General features: G+C 38.3%; 1 protein-coding gene across 7 annotated transcripts in view; it reads left to right on the top strand.

Annotated features, from left to right (window-relative positions):
• Positions 1–14,089, top strand: part of OSBPL6 (oxysterol binding protein like 6) — a 95,444-nt gene that overhangs the window by 18,160 nt on the left and 63,195 nt on the right. For 6 of the 7 annotated variants that reach the window (XM_061379511.1, XM_061379498.1, XM_061379521.1 and 3 more), the window contains exon 2: positions 6,961–7,011. The exons of the other annotated variant lie outside the window; for it this stretch is intronic. The gene's annotated coding sequence lies outside the window, so the exon portion shown is untranslated. The remainder of the gene's footprint in view (positions 1–6,960; positions 7,012–14,089) is intronic. 7 annotated transcript variants of the gene reach the window in all.

Below are 14,089 nucleotides of genomic sequence, written 5' to 3'. Positions count from 1 at the left end.
AAGTCTTTCTAGTCATCATAATCTCCTTTAAAAAAAGAAAAAACTCATTCTGTAATTATAAACTTTTTTTCTTTTCCATTTATCTCCTTTCCCTGCAACCTGTGTAATCTTCTTAGTTCTTCTGATCCCATATTTCCCATGAGATCTGTGTGTATTATTATTTGTATTAGATTAAGATGGAATTCCTATAACATTTTCTGTATGTCTGCTCTTAATGTGATTGGGAAGGGACTCTCTGGGCTCTTTTATTTATTTATTTGCTTGTTTTCGTATGTCGGAATGCCTTGTCATAAATACTTATGCAAGTCAAGTGGATTGGTGAGTAACTGTGATGTTAAAGTCAGATTACAGTCATTCCTCCCTCCTCCATTTTACTCCGCTCTTCAGAGGTATATGGTCATCTGTAATGAATCATCTCTCTTGACCTCACTGATGTATTTCTATTATTTCCTAATACTTTGTTACTGTGGCAGATGTAGTACAGACACAAAACAAAATAAGATGGAAGATTTGCTAGCGTGCATGTCATAGCTGAAAGTCACTAGCTGAACTCCAGTTACAGAGTTTTTCTGTGAAGCATGGTTCAAGACACATTTCTAGTGCTGATAGGTTTGGATTTTTTTTAATAACTACATAATGAATTTTTATATTTGAAAGCAATCAGATAACAAACTTTTTTTTTACAGGGAGCTTTCAGAACACTAAATTCTACTAAAACACTTCTATGTGCATTAGGGAATTTTAAGAGTATAGGAAGAGATCAAGGTTATCTTGCTTGGCCTGCTACATAACGCAGGAGAAAAACCTCCACTTGTAATTCTTGCAACAATTAAATTGATTTGCACTATATTTTTTTTTAGCAATAATTCTACTCTTTGCTTATATCGACCCCTTTCAGAAACATAACAGTACAGAAGCAGAAAAAAACACCTGAATTATTGAATCCTCCCTACAGCATCACATGCAGTTGTGGAGTGGACAGTAAGTCCAGAAGGTCTGTAAAAGCACCTGCTGTGGGCAGAAGTCAGAAATATGCCTAGAGTCATATATTCTATTGTATCAAAATCCCAGAGATAAAACCATGAATTGCACTACCATGAGAGCAAGACTATTTCATTGCCATGAGGTACTTGGGAGCATTATGTCCCCAGCGAAGTGCTCATACTGCCATCACATGCCATGCTCCTTTCTTTCTTGCAGTCTCTCCATAAGCTCTGGAAGCCTGAGCTAGAGAAAAAACTTGTTCTGGTCCTAGGTCTGGTAATCAGATTAACTCTAGAAGTATGCAAGTTCTTGAGAAGCTACTCATTGCCATTAGGATCATCAGCGTTTCTTGTTTGGTACCAGATGTGCCTCCCAGAAATCTCTGATGGTTCAAGATGTCCCTGGAAATATGATGGTGGAGGAATACGGCACTTGCAGGTGTGGGCAGACTGGTGGCACCAACAGCGGAATGTGATCTCACTCAGTTAAGAAAAAAGACAGCAGACCCAGTGTTGGCCAATATACCTTCCAGCAACGTCTGTTGTATGCCCATTTCAGCAACACCTGACAAACTGAACACGTTGTTCCAGTAGTCCTGCTTGAAAATGCGTGCTTTATTTTAGTATAAATGTTAGCTTAAACTTGAGAACAGTGCTGTATTTCTCTCTCCAAATACCTGAATTTAGAGCCAGCTGAAATCTAAGACTTTGTAAATCACAGTTAAGTGTGAACACTGGTGACTGGGATAAACCTGTGCTTTTTGTTAAATCTGTACAATGAGGAGGGAAACAACAGCACATTTAAAAAGCTGTAACTGCAGTAGTAGTCCTGCTGGCTGGGTCGTTCCAAGGCAAAAAGAGGTCACAAATGATTTTACTATATGAACTTCTATTAAATGTGATGTTTGTGAGTTGTGGTTTTTATTTACATTGTTTAATAAGTGTAGACATGTTTTTTCTCCACATTTTTGAGGCTGGAGAAGTAAAAGGTTGTAAAACGCACTGAGAAGATGGGCTTGGTGAGATGGTGGGAAGAGAGAGAAAAGGAAAGGCAGCCAGTTGATTTATGAATTTCCATTGATAGCACTGACTAAACTGTGATGGCCAGAATGGTGATGCAGAAGCTCAGTGTGCTGTGACCAGTGACAGACATTACATGCATCTTACATGGGTTTCTTTGCTTAAATAGCAGCGAATTTTCGAGATGCAACATGCTGTTAATTGTTGTAGCATTAATTTATGATACACTGGATTAAAGAATAGATTTTGTCATAATTTTAGCTGATTGTATTTTCCAGGATAACAGCTTTCCTGAAAAAGTGACAATAAAGCTAACAGTGGGCTCAAAATGTTGACTTTGTTTTTCTTTTATAATTTTGTTTGTGTGGCAAGTTTGAGGGTGCTCTTTAAGTGATTTGTATTTTGCCTTAGTCTGGAACTGCTGCACCCTTATCTCTCAAGTGGCTTCAAAGACTTGCTTCGCAGCATTGCAGGTATAAAGATGATGTATTTGGACATTGTGTGCTCTGTTTGTCCTGGCTCTAATAGTGGCTCTTCTGGTTCAAGAAAGGCAATGCAAGCAGCATCTGTGACTTTGCAGCACCGTCAATCTTCCAAAGTATGTCAGCTTCTTCCAGTGAACAAGTAATTAATGGCCCTATTTTCTCCTTTGGTGGGTTTGCTTTTTATGTGATAACGTTCCTTAGGAACAGACCTGTTCCTTTGTATAATAGATCACAGTAAGAAAAGGATTTGTGTCTTTTCCGTGTATCCCTTTGAGTAAGAAATGAGACCTGGTGAATGACAGTGTTGATTTCAGTGACCCTTTTTTGGTGACAAATACATCCATGTGTAGTATCTTTGAACTGGCTATACTAATGCTTATTTTTTTGTTCTTACTTATTTAATTCATTTTTTTGAAAGTTTTACAAGGTGATCTTGTACACCAAAATATACTAGAGTTGTCTTTCTCTGAAGAATGCAAAGCACCCAGGATTTCTCTCAGCTTCTTTTTCTCATGTGTGAAATATACTTACTATCCTGAAGTTCTGTGATGACAGAAATGGTATTTATGTAGTAATGGTCAGGTAACCCTTGCAGGTTTTCAGGAGTGCTGGCATTTCTGATGTTGCTAGTTTATTCCTGGAGAGCAATGCTGTTCCAATAGCCCCATGCACATCGCAACTTTTGGTTATAGTTCAGAAAGTCTGTCAGTGTATGTGTGTGGTGGAGTTTTTCCCTTTATTTAAAGTTTTGTCAACACATCTGTTTTAAAGCATTTATTAAATAATCGCAATAAGGATGCAGGTTTTTATGTTACAGAATTAAAGTCTCAAGTATTTTGTTGTGGTATATCACAGCAAAAGTATTTCTGTAATAGCTGGCTCGTGTAGCCTTCAGCCTATCAGATAAACAGTCAAAGTCTAAAACAGTCTTATTTCAGGATAAATAAATATTTCAAATTAGAATAGTTAGTGTCACTGTGACTAAAAATCCTGGGTTTTCTGCTTGACTCTAGAGTTTAGGACACTGCAGAATATTTCTGGTATCTGCAGTGTGGAGGTTAGGCAGTGAGTCATGAATGCTCTTCTATCTTGACTGGTTTCAGGAGAGAGGATAATGCAAACTTGGCGTTCCTTAGGTCTGGCTTCTCTCCAGGGTCTTTCATGCAAGACAGAGTGCCAGTAGTCCTAGTAGCTTTTGTGATAAGAAAGCTGTTATTGATTGCATTGGTAACACCCATGCCTTTTTGGGTATAGTAGAGCACTAACTGGTGTTAGTGAAGAGTGAAATTTAGTTGCTGTCAATCTGCTTTTAAAATGTGACCCAGTGCGCTCTGACTGTTCTTGAGTTTTGGATTGCAGCTCTGGTGTTTGACATGGGTGTGCCATCTTAGCTGGATAGGAAATTACTAAGATTCCTTTAACAAATGGAATGATGAATCTTGCATTTTTTGGGAAGCACACTCAAACATACAAATATAGAAACTTCTATAAAACATCCCACATTGTTCTGATTTTCCAATTTCTGCTTTTATTTCACTTTTCTTTAGAAACATTTAAAAATATCGAAAAGGATATATATATATATATATGCACATATTTTTATTTATTTGTTTTATTTTTTTTTTCCTGGCATGGCAATATACCGTTTTCTCTAGGTGCCAGGTAAGTGCCGTTTGGATATTTGCAGATCCACAAAACACTACCCCTGTTAAGGTGAAACAACAGTTCAAAGAGAGCCAACTCAACATTTTTCCACTCTTAAAATACAATTAGATACAGGTCTGTAGGGAAAATACTGCAAGTTGTAGTTAGTATTTATTTCTGACCTGTTTGTAAACTGTAGAGTATCAGTTTGATTTTACATTTTAATAGCTTCCCATGTTTAGTAATTATATCAACAAAGAGAAATGTAATTGCCTTGGAATTTTTGTTTCTCTGAAGATGAGTCCTGGCCTGCTGACTACTTTCCTCTGTCCTTTACTTTCTAGCATGCTGCTTTGAACTCCTGAATTCATGAAACTCATTCAAACTGGAAGTGGGAGTTGCACTTCACAGCTTCCAGGCACTTGGAAAACGGGGAGACTAGTCTCACTGATGATCACTAACAGGCATTTTAAATATCACTTCTGCTGTCAGCCTTGTTCAAGCAGGTCTTTATGATGGGTAAATCTACTGTTAAGGATTATGAATATGTTGTACAACATACACAATTGTTAGATGAAAAAAAGAGTTGAAGTGATGAATAGATGGAAAATTCCATTTATAACTGACCTTCTTCATGTAAAAGAATAATAGATCTGGTTGAAAAATTGTGAATCATGTTTCTCAGGGTGAACTGTGTTCAGAACAACATAAGGAACTGGAGTTTTATTGCAGTCATTCTTGCATTATTTTCAGTTTCCAAATTGTACAGAGATATCTAGATAACTGATTTTATATTGGAGCTTCTTTTTGTGTCAGACTTTTACAAGACATTAGTTGAGGTGATGTTTTCCTTTTGATTTCTAAGTAAAAATCTTTTCCTAACACTATGTAGCAAAAAGTAAAAGCTGCTGGGGTGGGACTAGAACATCCAATGTAGGCAGTCTGTTTTTCACCCCTTCCTTTATTTTATGTAGTAGGGTCATGATCAGAGGCTTTACAGGAAAGAGTAGTAGTTTCAATTTATGCTTATCTGGAACAGATAGTGTATTTATAGTTGGAAGATGCTTCAAGGAAAGGGTGCCTCAAGACTTTGGTTCTATTCCAGTTGACGAATGTACCATTGTTGGAACATTTCATCATAAGTTCGGTGCTGAGTCATTTCTGGCTCAGGCAAAGAAAAAAAATATCTATAAAGAAAGCAGGCTTTGAAATGAGAGTGACAGCCAGGACAGAATAAAAATACAGAATGATGAAAATCTGGCTATGAAATTCCCTAGCATCTCCATTTTGTATACTTTTACTTGTCCAGTGGATGAAATCATGAAGAAAACCTTGCTTGAAAAGCTATTTCAAAGTAATGGAAGCTACTGTCAATCTAGTAATAGAATGATTTAATTAAATATTACTGAAATAGTTCTTCTTGCATAACCAGCAGTAGTTGACTTAATGAAGTGTAATACATGACAGTTTTTTCTTGTGCTAAATACTTTGAAATGTTAGCTCTCAGTGTATTTCAATCAGGATAATGAGGTGATGATTGCCATACAAATATTTAAAGGTGGTGGTAGGGGAAGAGGAAGGCAACAGAAATGTCGGTGACAACCCTTTTGCTTGGATGCATAGAGCATACAAAAGTGAAGTCCTTTTGGTCTGATGCAGTAGTGGCAGAACAAGGCCTTGTTCCTTGTTTGTTATCCTGTCCAGAGGCTTTATAGAAAAACCTGAACATCAGTGCCACTGTTGAGTCCCTTGTGTTCTTAGTTATGTTCTATGTTCGTTGTTAACTTGGTCTTGCAAGTAGTCACAAGCTATTCACAAACTAGTGCTTTTTCTCTTTGAAAAAGGGATGTACTGAAGTGCCAGCTCTAGTTTTTTTGAAGCCCTTGATCAATAGGAGCAACAGGAGGCAGATTTGGAGAGAGGAAGATATGTATATGTGATGGGCAGACACATAATTTCATAAAGGGGTTGAGAAAACATGCAAATATTTTAATAAAATAAAGCAATATTGCACTTCTACATTGTATACTGGCTATTTGGTTTTGCTTAAAGTCAAGGGAAATTGCTGAATAATTGCTAGATATACATAGTAAAAAGTTAACTTGGAGTATTTTACTTGATGTTTCTCTCACTTCTGCTTTCTTGCACAACTTCTACATTTAAATGATAGGCTGGGTTAATCGTTGCATTTGGCTGAATCAAATTTTAAAGACAATGCAAGGGTAGCTTATAATGCATCCTTCTCTTACTATCTTCTATGCCAAATCATCCTGCTGTTGTGGATATTGCAGTCTTAACCTTATAACAGTTGCTGGAAAATGCTTTTATTATTTGGAATTTTGTCCTCTGACAAGCTGAAGGCATCATTATCCTATTTTAGAAGGACAAAAGAAAATAATCGTATTCTAAGGAGCAGAGCCCTGTTAATTCTAGGAGCTTTTATTTCTGTTTGCTGCTGCTCTATGTTTTATTTGCTTCCCCCTTGATGTGGGAAGGAGCCAGTTCTGTTAGAACTAGTGTCTCAAGAACACGATCTGCCATTCACTTTTGCTATGCTGAGGCTGTAAAGAAGGCCTCAGCACAGTGTGGATCCTATGGGTATTGCTGGCTTTGATCATGAATTACCATTGCTCATGTGTTAACTGTCCTTCATGGTACTAGATTCAAAGTTCTGCATATGCTGTAAATTTCACTGCTGCAAAATGTTTCTGACTACTGAAAACTTCCCTCAGATCCCTTTTTGTGCATCAGTTCGTTATTGTTCACATGCTCTTCAATAGTTATTGCACCTCTCTAAATCCTTGCTGTTCCATTTCTTCGTACATTAGGTTCTCTCTAAATCTAATGGATGTGATTGAAGAAGCTGACACCATTAGCAGGTAAAATGAATATTCCTGTGGTCTCTGAAACATCTTTAGCCTTTGATATTTTTGGCATGTGGATTAATACAGTGTATGGCAAATACTGTGGTATTGGCACTTGGCTACCACAGGTTCCTCAGGGTTACCACTGTAGAGTGAAATACCTTGTTTAAGCAAAAAAACCCACAACATATAATTACTTTGTTAATTAATATAAAAGCTCTTTGGTTTTGTATAGCTTCCTTTTTGGATTCATTATGATGGGTTAGAAAAAAACATTATAAATAATGAGACAGGATTTTTATTTAAACCTGTCTTTGAAAACATGGTCTGGGAAAGCAGGCTTGACCTCTTTTTAAAAAACGGTTTGGGAGCTAGCTTCTGCTGAGCCATTCTCTGGAGGCGTGGGGGCAGAACTCAGCTTAACACCTTGTGCCAAGAGCAGCATTTCTAACAGGGCAGCTTTTTATTGTGGAGTGTGAGAAAAAACATTTTTTTTACAGATTATGTTGACAAACACAATCTGTTAATGGTTTATTAGTGTAAAGCATAACACTTAAAAAGAGACAAAACTAGTTTTAAAAATACCTTTTTAGGCCATGGCAAAGCCTCATATCCAGCTATGATTTCCCAGACATTTGACCAAATCTTTTTTACTTCAGCACTGCATTGTGGAGATAGCTCTGATGTACACTCGGTTTTTACCTCCCTGCGCTGCATCAGGCAGACTGTATTTAGGAATGGTCAATTAGCACTATCACCCCTAATTTATAGTATATGGTATGTCAGGGAAATACCCATCTGAAATGTGATACAATTATTTAAAAGATCATGACAGATTTAACGGATCTATCTACAGTTTACATTCCACAAATCTCCTCTGTACTGCTTGAAGTAAAACGCATTGGGACTGTGTTTATGAAAATCTGTAGATGCCACTTTTGAGGTAGAAGGTTCCTACAGAGGGCTTGCCAGTTAAGAATGAATAATCTCTGAGATGTTTGGAGTCACCAGTCACTTTTATTTTTGGAACATACTAGTTGAGCAGATTCTTAACCTTTAGTTGGTCATACTTAAAGAGCCTTTTTTTTCTGGTTGAGGCCTGTGATATATATTAATATAACCATTGCAATATAAGTAGTAACTCCTGTAGCACAACATATATATATTTGTGTATGTTGGTTCAGCTGTCGTATATGTAGCCTTTCAGCAGAGACTAGCTATATACTGGAGGGAAATGAAACAACCATAGACCAGGGCATACTCCAGAAAACTAGGGATGGATATGGAGTACAATGCTCTTGTGCTATCAGCTGTGAAAATTTATGGGATGATTGTGGCAGAGGTACCAGCAGAAGAACAAGCAGAGGAAACTGGAGGGAGAATAAAAAGTGTTTTGTTGGTAATGAAGATGGAGGACTCAAATTATACTTATGTGTGATACAGAGCTTCTTTGTGTACTTGAGAAGATAGCTAGTGGGATTTTATTCAGGCAGTGGAAACACACATATCAGTGATGTAACTGGTCATTTTGAAACCTGGTGTGTATCAGCACTGGATAAACACGGGGGAAGGACATACACAGATTGAAAATGCTTCACATTTTTGCTAGGAGTCTGTGGACTTGAGTGCAAAGCTGCTGCCTTGTATTGTCCTGTTAACATTTTGGATTGTAAAAGCTTCTTATGGTTTGCAACCTGTTTGGTGCTTGAGTGCTGCTGAGAGTGCTTGGCACTTTTACAGCCACATCTTTGAGTACCGGTTGCACAAACTGTCCTGTGTATATAGTGCAGCAACCATTTCATTCACATGACTTGAGAGTAGGTACATGCTAATTCAATGATTATCTTCAGTGCTTTTTCCAGTATTTAAAAGCTTTATACCTGTGAAATACTTCACAGTGTATCTCTTCATTACAATCCCATCACAAAAGAAACAACCATTCTCTTCTTGAGTATACTGCCCCAAATCGCAGCAATTATTAAAGAAGGTTAAAATACTGCAAAGTCATACTGACTTTGTTGGATCTGCAGATACAGCTTGGTTTGCAGATGCTCACTGTTCTTAATGCAGAGGTCTAATTTATGGTTATTTGCTGCTTACTAAATTTAGATTGGATAGTTTTGCTTCTTTGCTTTGAAACAAAGGTGAGATATCTTAGTTGGCTATGGATTTCAAACTCAGTTTTTTGTAAATGACTCACTAAGTTAAATTTTAAAAACAGGTTCTTCTGAATTACATCTTGGAAGTGAACTTCCTTTCATTTACATGGCATGTTTGTGGGCCAAGTTCAGAAGGCTACTCATATAGAAAAGTTACGTTGCTAATCTTGATTCCTTAGTGTTGACAAAGTATAATTAATAAGAGTTAAAAAGTCCTAATCACCCCTTAGAATTACTGTCCTGTTAAGAAAAGGGGATGTATCATATGAACCCTCATTCTAACTTGTCTGATATCGTGAAGAAAACACAGGTGCAGCACAGCCATCAGAGGCAGGGAGAACCTAAACAAGTGATCATCCCTACTAACATCTGATACTGTTATTTAATCCTGTAGTCCCTTGGGATTTCGAGACTCCACCCTCAGGAGGAGTGAACTGTAAGAGACTTGGGACAGCTCCCTGTTTGGTTTTTGTCCTACTTATGCATAGATGGAGAATAGTCAGTATTTTAATTAGATTTCATTGAATTCAAAGAAATTGTTATGTTGATTTCTATTTCAACTATTGTAAAATGACTTAGTAATGAAATGGTTGGCAGAAAATTGTGTTATGGGCCAAATATAGCAAAAGGACATATGGGAATTTACACACAGAGCTGAAACAGTGCCAATACTTGCACCCTATCAGCGAGTGATGATGTCAACCCGAATGTGGGAGTGGAAGAGTCCCTCTTTTATTCTGTTCAAGACAGTGTGATTGTCTGAGGAAAACACTTTCAATAAAACGCTGGTTTCCTCGCTTGGTCTTCTGGATGGCTCCTGTACAGATGAGGAGACTATTAAGTTAATAATTAATAAGTCAAACAAATGAAGAGCAGTAAATAAATATTTAATTTCAGCTTTTAATTTCAATGAAATATTCCAAGATTTTGAAAGTATTTTTAGTGCCTTTTTTTTTTCCCCTCTAAGGTGTAGATGTAAAAACTTTATCATGAGAAATTAGCCATAATCCTTACAGTGGCAATTTCTGTAATTTGTAATATATAACTAACATTCCAGCACTATTCCCATTTTTTTTATAAGAGATTATAGTACTGCCATTGCAACAGTCCAAAAAAATGATCTTTTTTTATTACTGTGGTAGCACAAGGAGCACCTCCGGTATGAAAATAGTCTGAGAGAGGTGGGGCTGTTCAGCCTGGAGAAGAGAAGGCTGCGTGGAGACCTCATAGCAGCCTTCTAGTATCTGAAGGGAGGCTATAGGGATGCTGGGGAGGGACTGTTCATTAGTGACAGGACAAGGGGTAATGGGTTAAAACTTAAACAGGGGAAGTTTAGATTGGATATAAGGAAGAAGTTCTTTACTGTAAGGGTGGTGAGGCACTGGAATGGGTTGCCCAGGGAGGTTGTGAATGCTCCATCCCTGGTGGTGTTCAAGGCCAGGTTGGACGAAGCCTTGGGTGGCATGGTTTAGAGTGAGGTGTTCCTGCCCATGGCGGGAGGGGGGGGTTGGAACGTGATGATCTTAAGGTCCTTTCCAACCCTAACTATTCTATGATTCTAACAATTACAACTCACTTTTGTTTTCTTTTTCAAGCTTGTTACTGCACTATTGATCTTTCCATGAGCTGAAATGGCAACAGATTTAGGCATGCACTGTATTTAGTTACTCTTGGTCAGTCTTATGTTACCTTATGTTCATGAAAGATTACATTTTCTGAGTTAGTAACAAAACTCATGTAGTTCACTGGCATATTGTGTGGCTTTTTAGACCCGCCCATGCATATGATATAACATTAACTGTCTTCTAAAACAGGAAATACAGAAGAAGCTGAACAGTCAAGGCTTTCTGATATTTCATAGATGTTCATAAGCATCAGAGGGCAAGATGTTATTTTAGATGACCTGAGGTTTTTTATTATTATCAAATCTAAATTAATCCTTAACTGATGTTACTTTTAACTGAATGTATTGGAGAAAGAAACTGTGCATTTTCTTTATGCATCAAGCAGGGTTATTATTCATGAAAAGCCATCACTTGATGCTTATGAATCATAGAATCATAGAATCAACTAGGTTGGAGAAGACCTCCAAGATCATTGAGTCCTACCGTAACCCCAGGACTGCCAAGCCCACCGCTAAACCATGTCAGTAAGGGCAAACTGATCTCCCCTCATGGCTGCCTCTCATGATCTCCACTCAGAGTCACCTCTCACCTACCCCTCATGGTGGCCTACTCTGTATAGTTGCCACCGCTGCTGCTCACAGCTACCCCTCATCTCCCCTCAAGGTCACCCCTCATGGCCCACAGCTGCCGCTGTTCTCCTCTCATGATCTCCCCTCAACCTTCATGACCATCCCTCCTCTCCTGTCACAACTGCCCCTCATGAGTGCCTCTCACAGGCTCCCCTCTTGACTGCCACTCACAAGTGCCCCTCATGAGCTCTTGAGTTCTCCTCATGACTGCCCCTCACAAACTCCCCTCACAAGTGCCCCTCATGAGATCCCCTCATGACTGCTCCTCACAACTGCCCCTCACCAGCTACCCTCACACCTGCTCCTCATGAGCACCCCTCATGAACTCCCCTCACAGACTCCACTTGCAAGTTCCCCTCATGACTGCCCATCATAACTGCACATCATGAGCACTCCTCACACCTGGCCCACACAAGATCCCTCATGCCTGGCCCTCATGATCTGCCTTATCCAATAGTCAAAACATTAATTATTTGTGTAGAATGAAGGACTGAGTGGCCCACAGTTAAGCCATTCCACTTGATGCCTACTCATCCAAGTTGATGATTCATCCTGTCCAGCTGTCCAGCAAGGAAATGGTCAAGACTGCAGAAGAGCCCTCTTTCAGCTATATTTGTTAGCGTCATCAGTTTTCAGCACTAGAGTAGCAATTCTGTCGACTACAGGATTTGCATCCATCTTGTACTCTGTGATGTCACCATAGCTGAGTCACTGCCTTTGGCCAGCACAGGCCAGATCCTGGGTTTGCCTTTTGGCTGTTCTTTTCAGTTGTGCCGTTTGCTATTTGCTTTGACGTTAACGCATATTGGACAGCAAAATGCTTAAGTGTTGCTTTCACAACTGAACCTCATGTTTGGCTGCTCCTACTTGGCTAGCATCTAAACAACTTGGGGCACTTATGCTTGCTCAGGAAAAGGAGGAGAGTTTTTCCTCCCTTATAATAGCCATTTGCCTTTTCTTCCATCTTACTTTAAAATAAACTTCAATTTTTCACCTCCATGTTCTGTGATACGTGACAAAGCTTGCTGCGTGTTTTGTATTTAGTCTACCTCACTGTTACTCTGAGAAAGTGCCTGTCTAATGATGTCTACTTCTACAAATGTAAAATGTGAAACTGCAGCAGTCACAGAAGAGCAATAGATCATTATATATGATGTAATGTATATCATATATTGAGGTATATATTGTCTATTATTTAAATGTATAAATTTATATGTATAAATAAATAATAAATAAATTAATATGACCATATTATTTATATGTATATGTGTTGCCTATTTAAAAAAAGTTTTAAATTCACTTTAAATAAGCAGAGGGCTTTTAACTTTTTTTTTCCTTGTTCTTATGAATGTATTTATGATGAAAAATACGTAAGCACCTTGTAAATATAGTATGATTTGGAAAGTTTGATTTTGTGTATAATCCATTGAATTTTTGAAATTATAATGTTTCCTTAAAAAAAAAGAAAGGATTTTATTTTTTTGTTGGGTTAGTAGACTGCTAAATCAAAGTTTCAGCCTTCACTGTGTAAGTGCTGGTGTTGCTGCTGGCATACCTTTAACCCTTAATTACAAATTGTTTTGTAAAGAAAGTTACAGATAGGTTGTGAGAAAATGAGAGGGTACCACAGGTATTGTTTAAATAAGACCTCTTTTGCTGCTTGTGCCACTTAGGTTTTGTACAGATCAAGCTGAAGAAAAATTTTCTCATATCTCAGCTCTAGAGAGAGAAAGGCCTATGTATTGCCAAGTGGCAGGGTGCAGATATTCAGATCTTTTAATTCTAATTGTAGGTTCTCTTCATTTGTTTATTTTTTTCTTATAACTGGAATTTGCAGCCATGGTTTCTCCCATGAAGTCCAGGTTTTTGCAAATACGGAATATGTTTTAAATAGTTCTTACAGAATTTGTTGCTGTGAGCTGGCCTTCTAGGCTGTGCTGTGTAACAAAGTGGGTCACGTATAGAACTTGGGTGACAGAAGGGAAGATCTATTCAAAGGACCATGATTGTGTTCAATTTATGAGAGGAGCACGAACAGAGGAAGGGGAAAAGGGGACTTGGCACAGTCATGAAATATAATGGAGCAACTTGGTCTGTAGGGAGGTAGTGAGAACTTTGTGCTTGCAGGATGAGGGAGAGGAGGAATGAAAAATATAACAGTGGGGGCAGAGAGGCTGAGCTTCGACAGGGATAGCTCTGCAGGGGGCAGAGTAATTGCGGGAAGCTGAGGTGATGCAAGATCACAAACAGTAGGGAAAAATGAATTTGCACTAAAAAGTTAAGATGTTAATAATATACAGTGGCTTGTTAGGGATTTGTGTTTCTGTTGCTCTGTTATCCGTACTAGTCTTCTCAGCTGGTTATCACAGGTTATTCATAGGCACTTGGAGGACGGAGATGTTATTAAGAATCAAATAGCTAGCAAGCACCTAGTGAGTTTGGTAGGTGTGAATGTTGTTTGCTAGCACAGTACAGTCCTCCTCTGGCCTGTGTAAAATTAACACATTTTTCAGTTGATTGAGCTGGATACATCCTATTTCCAGATTGCATAGCTCCAAGTCTCTCAGTCTTACTCTTTGCTGGAATATGTTGTGTGCACATGTGGTTTATTGTGTGTCAAGTAGAGGAAAACTAATCTCACGTCTTGCAAGTGGTGCTAATCACACAATAGTGATCATCA

Source organism: Neopsephotus bourkii, unplaced genomic scaffold, assembly GCF_033783945.1.
Source record: "Neopsephotus bourkii isolate Nb327-2 ecotype Australia unplaced genomic scaffold, CSIRO-AGI_Nbou_v1 NB_196, whole genome shotgun sequence".
Lineage (NCBI taxonomy): Eukaryota > Metazoa > Chordata > Aves > Psittaciformes > Psittacidae > Neopsephotus > Neopsephotus bourkii.
Note: the sequence above shows the minus strand (reverse complement) of the source record. Positions and strands in the feature narration are given on the sequence as shown.